A 7,391-nucleotide genomic window follows, 5' to 3' on the forward strand; every position below is an offset into this window, starting at 1 on the left:
GTAAAATAAAATGGATGACAGTGATGGCTTAAAGACTAGAAGGGAAGAAGTATACTGATGTAAGTTTCTTATACTAAAGTCATATATTACCACTTGAAGGTTGACTGTGATCAGTTAAAGACATGCACTATAAACCCTAAAGCAACCACTAAAATAACAAACCAAAGAATTGTAGCTGTTCAGGCAAAAACAAACAATCTCATCAAAAAGTGGGCTAAGGACACGAATAGACAATTTTCTCTTTTTTATTATTATACTTTAAGTTCTAGGGTACATGTGCACAACGTGCAGGTTTGTTACATATGTATACATGTGCCATGTTGGTGTGCTGCACCCATTAACTCATCATTTACACTAGGTATATCTCAAAAGAAGATATACTAATGGCCAACAAACATATGAAAAAATACTCGACCTTACTAATTATCAGGGAAATGCAAATCATAACCACAACATGATACAACCTTAATCCTGCAAGAATAACCATAATAAAAAAATCAAAAAATTAAAATAGATGTTGGTGTGAATGTGGTGAAAACGGAACACTTTTACACTGTTGGTAGGAATGTAAACTAATACAACCACTATGGAAAACAGTGTGGAGATTCCTTGAAGAACTAAAAGTAGATCTACCATTTGATCCATCAATCCCACTTCTGGTTATCTACCCAGAGGAAAAGAAATCATTACACGAAAAAGATACTTGCACATCCATGTTTATAGCAGCACAGTTCACAATTGCAAAAATAAGGAACCAGCCCAAATGCTCATCGATCAATGAGTGAATAAAGAAAACGTGAATAAAGATAATTCCACACCATGGAATACTACTTAGCCATAAAAAGGAATGAAATAATGGCATTTGCAGCAACCTAGATGGAATTGGAGACCATTATTCCAAGTGAAATAACTCTGGAATGGAAAACCAAACATCGTATGTTCTTACTCACAAGTGGGAGCTAAGCTATGAGGATGCAAAGGCATAAGAATGATACAATGGACTTTGGACTTGGGGCAAAGGGTGGGAGGGGTCGAGGATAAAAGACTACACATTAGGTACAGTGTACACTGCTCTGGTGATGGATGCACAAAAATCTCAGATATTGCCACTAAAAAACTTATTCATGTACCAAACACTGTCTGTTCCCCACAAAAACCTATTGAATAAAGAAGGGTAAAGAGGAATCAGAAAAAGAAACTGAAAAGCAACCAGTAAAGGAGAGTATCATGTTCACAAAGCCAAAGGAAAACATTATTTCAAGAAAATGGTGGCCAACTTTGTCAAATGTTGCTGAAAGTTGACATAAAATGAGACCTGATAATCAGCCATTGGATTTAGTAAAGTGACTAGCCCTGATGACCTCACAAGAGTCCTTTGAGTGAAGTGATAAGGAGAAAGCTCGACTGAAAGGGATTTCTGAGAGAACAAAGTAGAGGGGTTGAATGTAGTAAGCACAGACAACAATTTCAAGAAGCTTCACTCAAAAAAGGAATAGAGAAAAGGTAAGTAGTTATAGAGGAAGTAGAGTCAAGATCGCTGTGTTTAATGTTTTATAAGATGAGAAAAAATAATAACATGTTTGCATGCCAATAGAAATCATCCATAGAGAGGGCAAAATTGATAATGTAGGAAATACAAGGAAGTATTTCTGGAATAATGTCCTTGGATTGGAAGTTATGAAAAATAAATAATGACTTCAGGTGATCATTCCATTCATCCATAGTAATTGGGATATGAGTATATGAGCACAAATACAAGTAGATGGATAGATGTGTTCATGACAACTCTTAAGTTTGCTTTCATGAAATAAAGGCAACCTGGTACTTTTTCTCCACTTAAAAATTTACAATAGTTAATAATGTCATATAGAATTATGTGGAATTCTTAAAATATTCAGTGGTTAAAAGAATATTTACTGAAGCATGTGTTCTGCCACATATTTTTTTAGGCACTGGAGGTGAACCAGAGACAAGGTTCATACACTTGTAAAGTGAGGACAAACAGATATATATCACAGGGCACACAGCAAAGCCAGCTTTCATAGGGAAGTGAGGAGTCAAGTTCAGAGAGAGCAGACCCCTGGTCCACCATTCTCTCAATAGCTACAGAATTGGGGTTGTAGGAGGGATTGTTTGAGGTCTTCGAACGACTAATTTGAACTTGTCATTCCAGATTCATCTCTCATTCATTCTCTGCCTACATACTTAGCTTCAGCGACTGCAGATCCCAGTACAAAACTACACCAACATTCCCATGTGTACTGGTCTGTTTTCTTTTTTTTTTTTTTTTTCACACTAACTCCATAGCCTCAAAGCCATTTTCCCCTTTCTCATAGCTTACCATTATTTTAACACCCTACACAAATAACACATCTTCATCACCTTTCTTCAAATAAAATGTATTATCTTAAGGTTCACAATTAAAAAAAAAGAATTGAAGGCCAGGTGCAGTGGCTCATGCCTGTAATCCCAGCACTTTGGGAGGTCAAGGCAGGCAGATCATGAGATCAGGAGATTGAGACCATCCTAGCTAACATGGTGAAACCCTGTCTCTACTAAAAATACAAAAAATTAGCCAGGTGTGGTGGCGGGTGCCTGTAGTCCCAGCTATTTGGGAGGCTGAGGCAGGAGAATGGTGTGAAATTGGGAGGTAGAGCTTGTAGTGAGCCGAGATTGTGCCACTGCACTCTGGCCTGGGCAACAGAGTGAGACTCCATCTCAAAAACAAAACAAAACAAAACAAAACAAAACAAAACAAAACAAAAAAACTGTAGCTGTTTAACAAGAGAGATAAAATGAGATAAAACGGTATGATAAAAATACTTGATTAATTCAAAGGACAATGGAAAAAGGAAATAAAAATAGATGAAATGAATAGAAAATATATGCAAGATGAGTGGCTCAACTTAATCATATCAGTAATCACAGTAAATGTAAATAGTCTAAATACTCCAACTAAAAGGCAGAGTGTCAGATTATGTTGAAAAACTAAGACCCAACTATATTCTGCCTATAAGCAATGCACTATAAGTATAAAGACATAAATAGGTTAAAAGTATAAAGATGGAGAAAGATATACCATGCTAACACTAGTCAAAAGAAATTTAGAGTGGCTATATTAATATCAAAATAGATTTCAGAGCAAAGAATTATTTCTAGGAATTAAAGGTTATTTCATACTGACAATGTGGTCAGTGAAGAAGATACAACAATCCTAAATGTTTTTGTACCTAATAAGGCTTCAGAATGAATAAAAGAAAAACTAATAAAACATCAAAGGGAAATAGACAAATGCACAACTATCAGAGATTTTAAAAGCCCTCTCTCAATAATTAATAGAACAAGTGGGCAGAAAATCAGTAAGAATACAGTAGATTTGGCTGGGGCAGTGGCTCATGCCTGTAATCCCAGCACTTTGGGAAGCCAAGGTGGGCAGATCACCTGAGGTCAGGAGTTCGAGACCAGCCTGGCCAACATGGCAAAACCCTGTCTCTACTAAAAATACAAAAATTAGCTGGGCATGTGGCAAGTCCCTGTAATCCCAGGTACTTGGGAGGCTGAGGCAGGGAGAATTACTTGAACCCAGGAGGCAGAGGTTACAGTGAGCCAAGATTGCACCACTGCAGTCTAAGCTGGGCTACAGAGTGAGACTCCATCTAAAAAAAAAAAAAAAAAAAAAAAAAAGAATATAGTAGATTTGGACAACACTATCAGCTAACTTGATTTGATTGATATTTGTAGAACACTTCACTCTACGATAGCAGAATACAGATTTTTTCCAAGTGCACATGGAACATTTATGAAGCTAGACCACATTGTGGCCCATTTTTAAAAGTCTCAATAAATTCAAAAGTATTTATCATGCACAGTATGTTCTCTGTGGAACATACTGCATATGACAAATTAGAATTAAATTAGAGATCAGTGGCAGAAAGACCCTTGAAAATCCCCAAATATCCAACATCTAATACGCTTCAAAATAACCCATAGGTCAAAGGAGAAATCTAAAGGGAAATTAGAAAGAAATTTGAAGTGAATGAAAACAGAAAACAACATAGAATATATGGTGGGCTGTCACTAAAACAGTGCCTAGAGGAAAATTTTTGTCATTAAATATTATATTAGAAAAGAAGAGAGGTCTCAAATCAGTGACTTCAGTTTTCACTTAAAGATGGAAAAAGAAAAGCAAATTAAATCCAAAGTAAGCAGAAAAATGGAATAATAGAGATCAAAGTGGGAATCAATGAAAGAAAATAGGTTAGAGGAAAATCAATGAATCCCAAAGCTTGTTCTTTGGGAAAATCAATAACATTGAGACATTTTTAGCCAGATTGATCAGGGAAAAAAGAGAGAGAAAATTACCAGTAGAAGGTATGAGAGAGGTGACATCACTAAAGATTCTACAGGTATAAAGGGATAGTAAAATAACATCAGGAATACTTTTGTGCCAATTACATTCAGCACCATGAATAAAATTGACAAATTCCTTGAAAGACACAAATTACTAAAGTTCACCCAAGAAGAAACAGATAACCTGAATAGCCCTGAATCTATTAAAGAAACTGAAATTTGTTTTTACACTTGATCTTAGGTAAAAGGCCTAGAAGTGATGAAAACTGTTGTTTTAAAACCTCCCTATAGGCTAGGCACAGTGGCTTATTCCTGTAATCCCAGCACCTTGGGAGGCTGATGCAGGTAGATCACTTGAGGTCAGGAGTTCGAGACCAGCTTGGTCAACATGGTGAAACCCCATCTCTACTAAAAATACAAAAATTAGCTGGGTGTGGTGGCAGGCACCTGTAACCCCAGCTACTTGGGAGACTGAGGCAAAAATTGCTTGAACCTGTGATGGGGAGGTTACAGTGAGCTGAGGTCACACCTCTGCACTCCAACCTGGGCGACGGAAGGAGACTCTCCCTAAAAAAAAAAAAAAAACGGGGGGGGCCGGGATCCATGGCTCATACATGTAATCCCAGCACTTTGGGAGGCTGAGGCAGGTGGATCACGAGGTCAGGACGAGGAGATAGAGACCATCCTGGCTAACACAGTGAAACCCCGTCTCTACCAAAAATACAAAAAATTATCCAGGAGTGGTGGCATGTGCCACTACTTGGGAGCTACCAGCTACCTGGGAGGCTGATGTAGGAAAATTGCTTGAACCTGGGAGGTAGAGACTGCAGTGAGCTGACATTGTGCCACTGCACTCCAGCCCAGGCGACAGAGTGAGACTCTGTATCAAAAAAAAAAAAAAAAAAAAAAAAAAAAAGAATAACAAGAAAACCCCCTATAAAGAAATTCAGGCCCAGATGGTGATAGTAGTAAATTTTACCCAATATTTAGGGAAGAAATAATAACAATACTTCACAAACTCTTCCAAAAAACTGAAGAGAAGGAAATACTTCCCAACTCATTCTGTGAAATCAGCATTATGCTGATACCAAAATTATCCTTGTACCCTGGCCAGACGAGGATATTAGAAGAAAAGAAAACTACAGACTAATATTCCTCACGAACATAGGGCAAGAATTCTATGCAAAAGTTTAGCAAATGGAATCCTAAATATAATAGAAAGGTAATACATCATAATCAAGTAGTATTTATCCTAGGAATGAGGGGTTGATTTAAGAATAAAAAATAAATCAATATAATTTGCCATATAAATAAACTAAAAAACTATATGATCACTGCAGTCAATACAGAAAAAGAATTTGGCAAAATCCAACATCCATTTTTGATAAAAACTGAGGAAAACTAGGAATAGAGGGAACTCCCTCAAGCTGATAAAGGGCAATTCCAAAAATCTTTCAGCTAGCATCACATCTGATTGTGGAAGACTGAATACTTTCCCCTTCACATCAGGAACACACTAGGGATGCCTGCCCTCACCACCTCTATCCAGCACTGTATTGGAGGCTCTAGACTGTGCTCTCAGCCAAGAAACAAAAATAAAGGACATTCAGGTTGGAAAGAAAGACATAAATGGCTGTTATTCATGGATGACATCATTGTCTATGTAGGATACTCAATAGAATCTACAATAAGTTATTAAGTGGGTTTATCGAGGTTTCAGCATAAATTAAGGTACAAAAATCGTTTAATGAAAGATTTGTAACTCAAAATTAAAATGTAATGTGTATACTATTGGTTGGATTTAGCCATCCCAAAATGTATATATATTGCAAAATATCATATTGTATACTATGAATAGATAAAATTTCTGTTTCTGAAGTAAAAAATAAAATAAAGAAATTAAAATAAAAAAATTAGCAACATTTACAATAGCATGAAAAATGTAAAGTACTTAGGAACAAATCTGACAAAAATGTAAAAGACCTGTACACTGAAAACTACAAAATACTGCTTTGATAAATTAAAGAAGCCATAAATAAATGGGGAGATATATCTTGTTCATGAGTGAGAAGACTCAATATTGTTAAGATGTTATACTCTTGAAACACAGATTCAATATAGATTCACTACAATCCCAATCAAAATCCCAGCAGGCTATTTATTTGTGTCTAAATCCATTTCATCAAAGACCTAGCACCCACAACAATCTGCCAATCCATCTGGGAAATAAGAGTTATCCCTGGTGTGCCTGAAAAGCACCATCAGTTCCCCAGGTCGCCAGAAATAAAAGTCTTAACTGGTTCTGAGTATTGGACATCAGATTACCCTGGTTTCAGCATAACGTACAGTCAAGTTCAGCTGAAAATGAAGCTGTCCACAACCGCTGCTTTATGTTGGCTTTGGGGCCTGGAAACCATCATTTTACTTTCTGTCTGTATGAATTTGACTATTCTAGGTGTCCGTGTAATTGGAATCTTGTAGTATTTGTCTTTTTGTGACTGGTTTATTTCACTGAACACAATGTCCTGAAGATTTATCCATGTTGTTGCATGTATCAACTTTCCTTCCTTTTAAAAGCTGAATAATATCCCATTGTATGGATATACCACATTTTGCTTATCCATTCATCTGTCAATTAACACTTAACATGGCTTCCACCTTTTAGTTATTCTGAATAATACTGCTATGAACATGTCTCTTTATGTGTTTTGTTCTATCGCTTTGGGTATATACCTGAAAGTGGCATTTCTAGATCTTATGCTAATTCCGTGTATAGTTTTCTGATGAGCCATCAAACTGTTTTCCACAGCGGCTGCACCATTTTACATTCCCACCAACAATGCATGGGGGTTTCAGTTTCTCCACATCCTTGCCAATGCTTGTTATTTTCTGTTTTGTTTTATTTTTGGGTAATAGTCATTCTAACATGTGTGAAGTGGCATCCCACTGTGGTTTAGATTTGCATTCCCTGATGACTAATGATGTCAAGGGTCTTGCCATGTGCTTTTTGTATATCTTGTTTGGAGAAATGTCTTCTCAAG

The sequence above is a fragment of the Macaca nemestrina genome, unplaced genomic scaffold (assembly GCF_043159975.1).
Source record: "Macaca nemestrina isolate mMacNem1 unplaced genomic scaffold, mMacNem.hap1 Scaffold_48, whole genome shotgun sequence".
NCBI classification, from domain to species: Eukaryota; Metazoa; Chordata; class Mammalia; order Primates; family Cercopithecidae; genus Macaca; species Macaca nemestrina.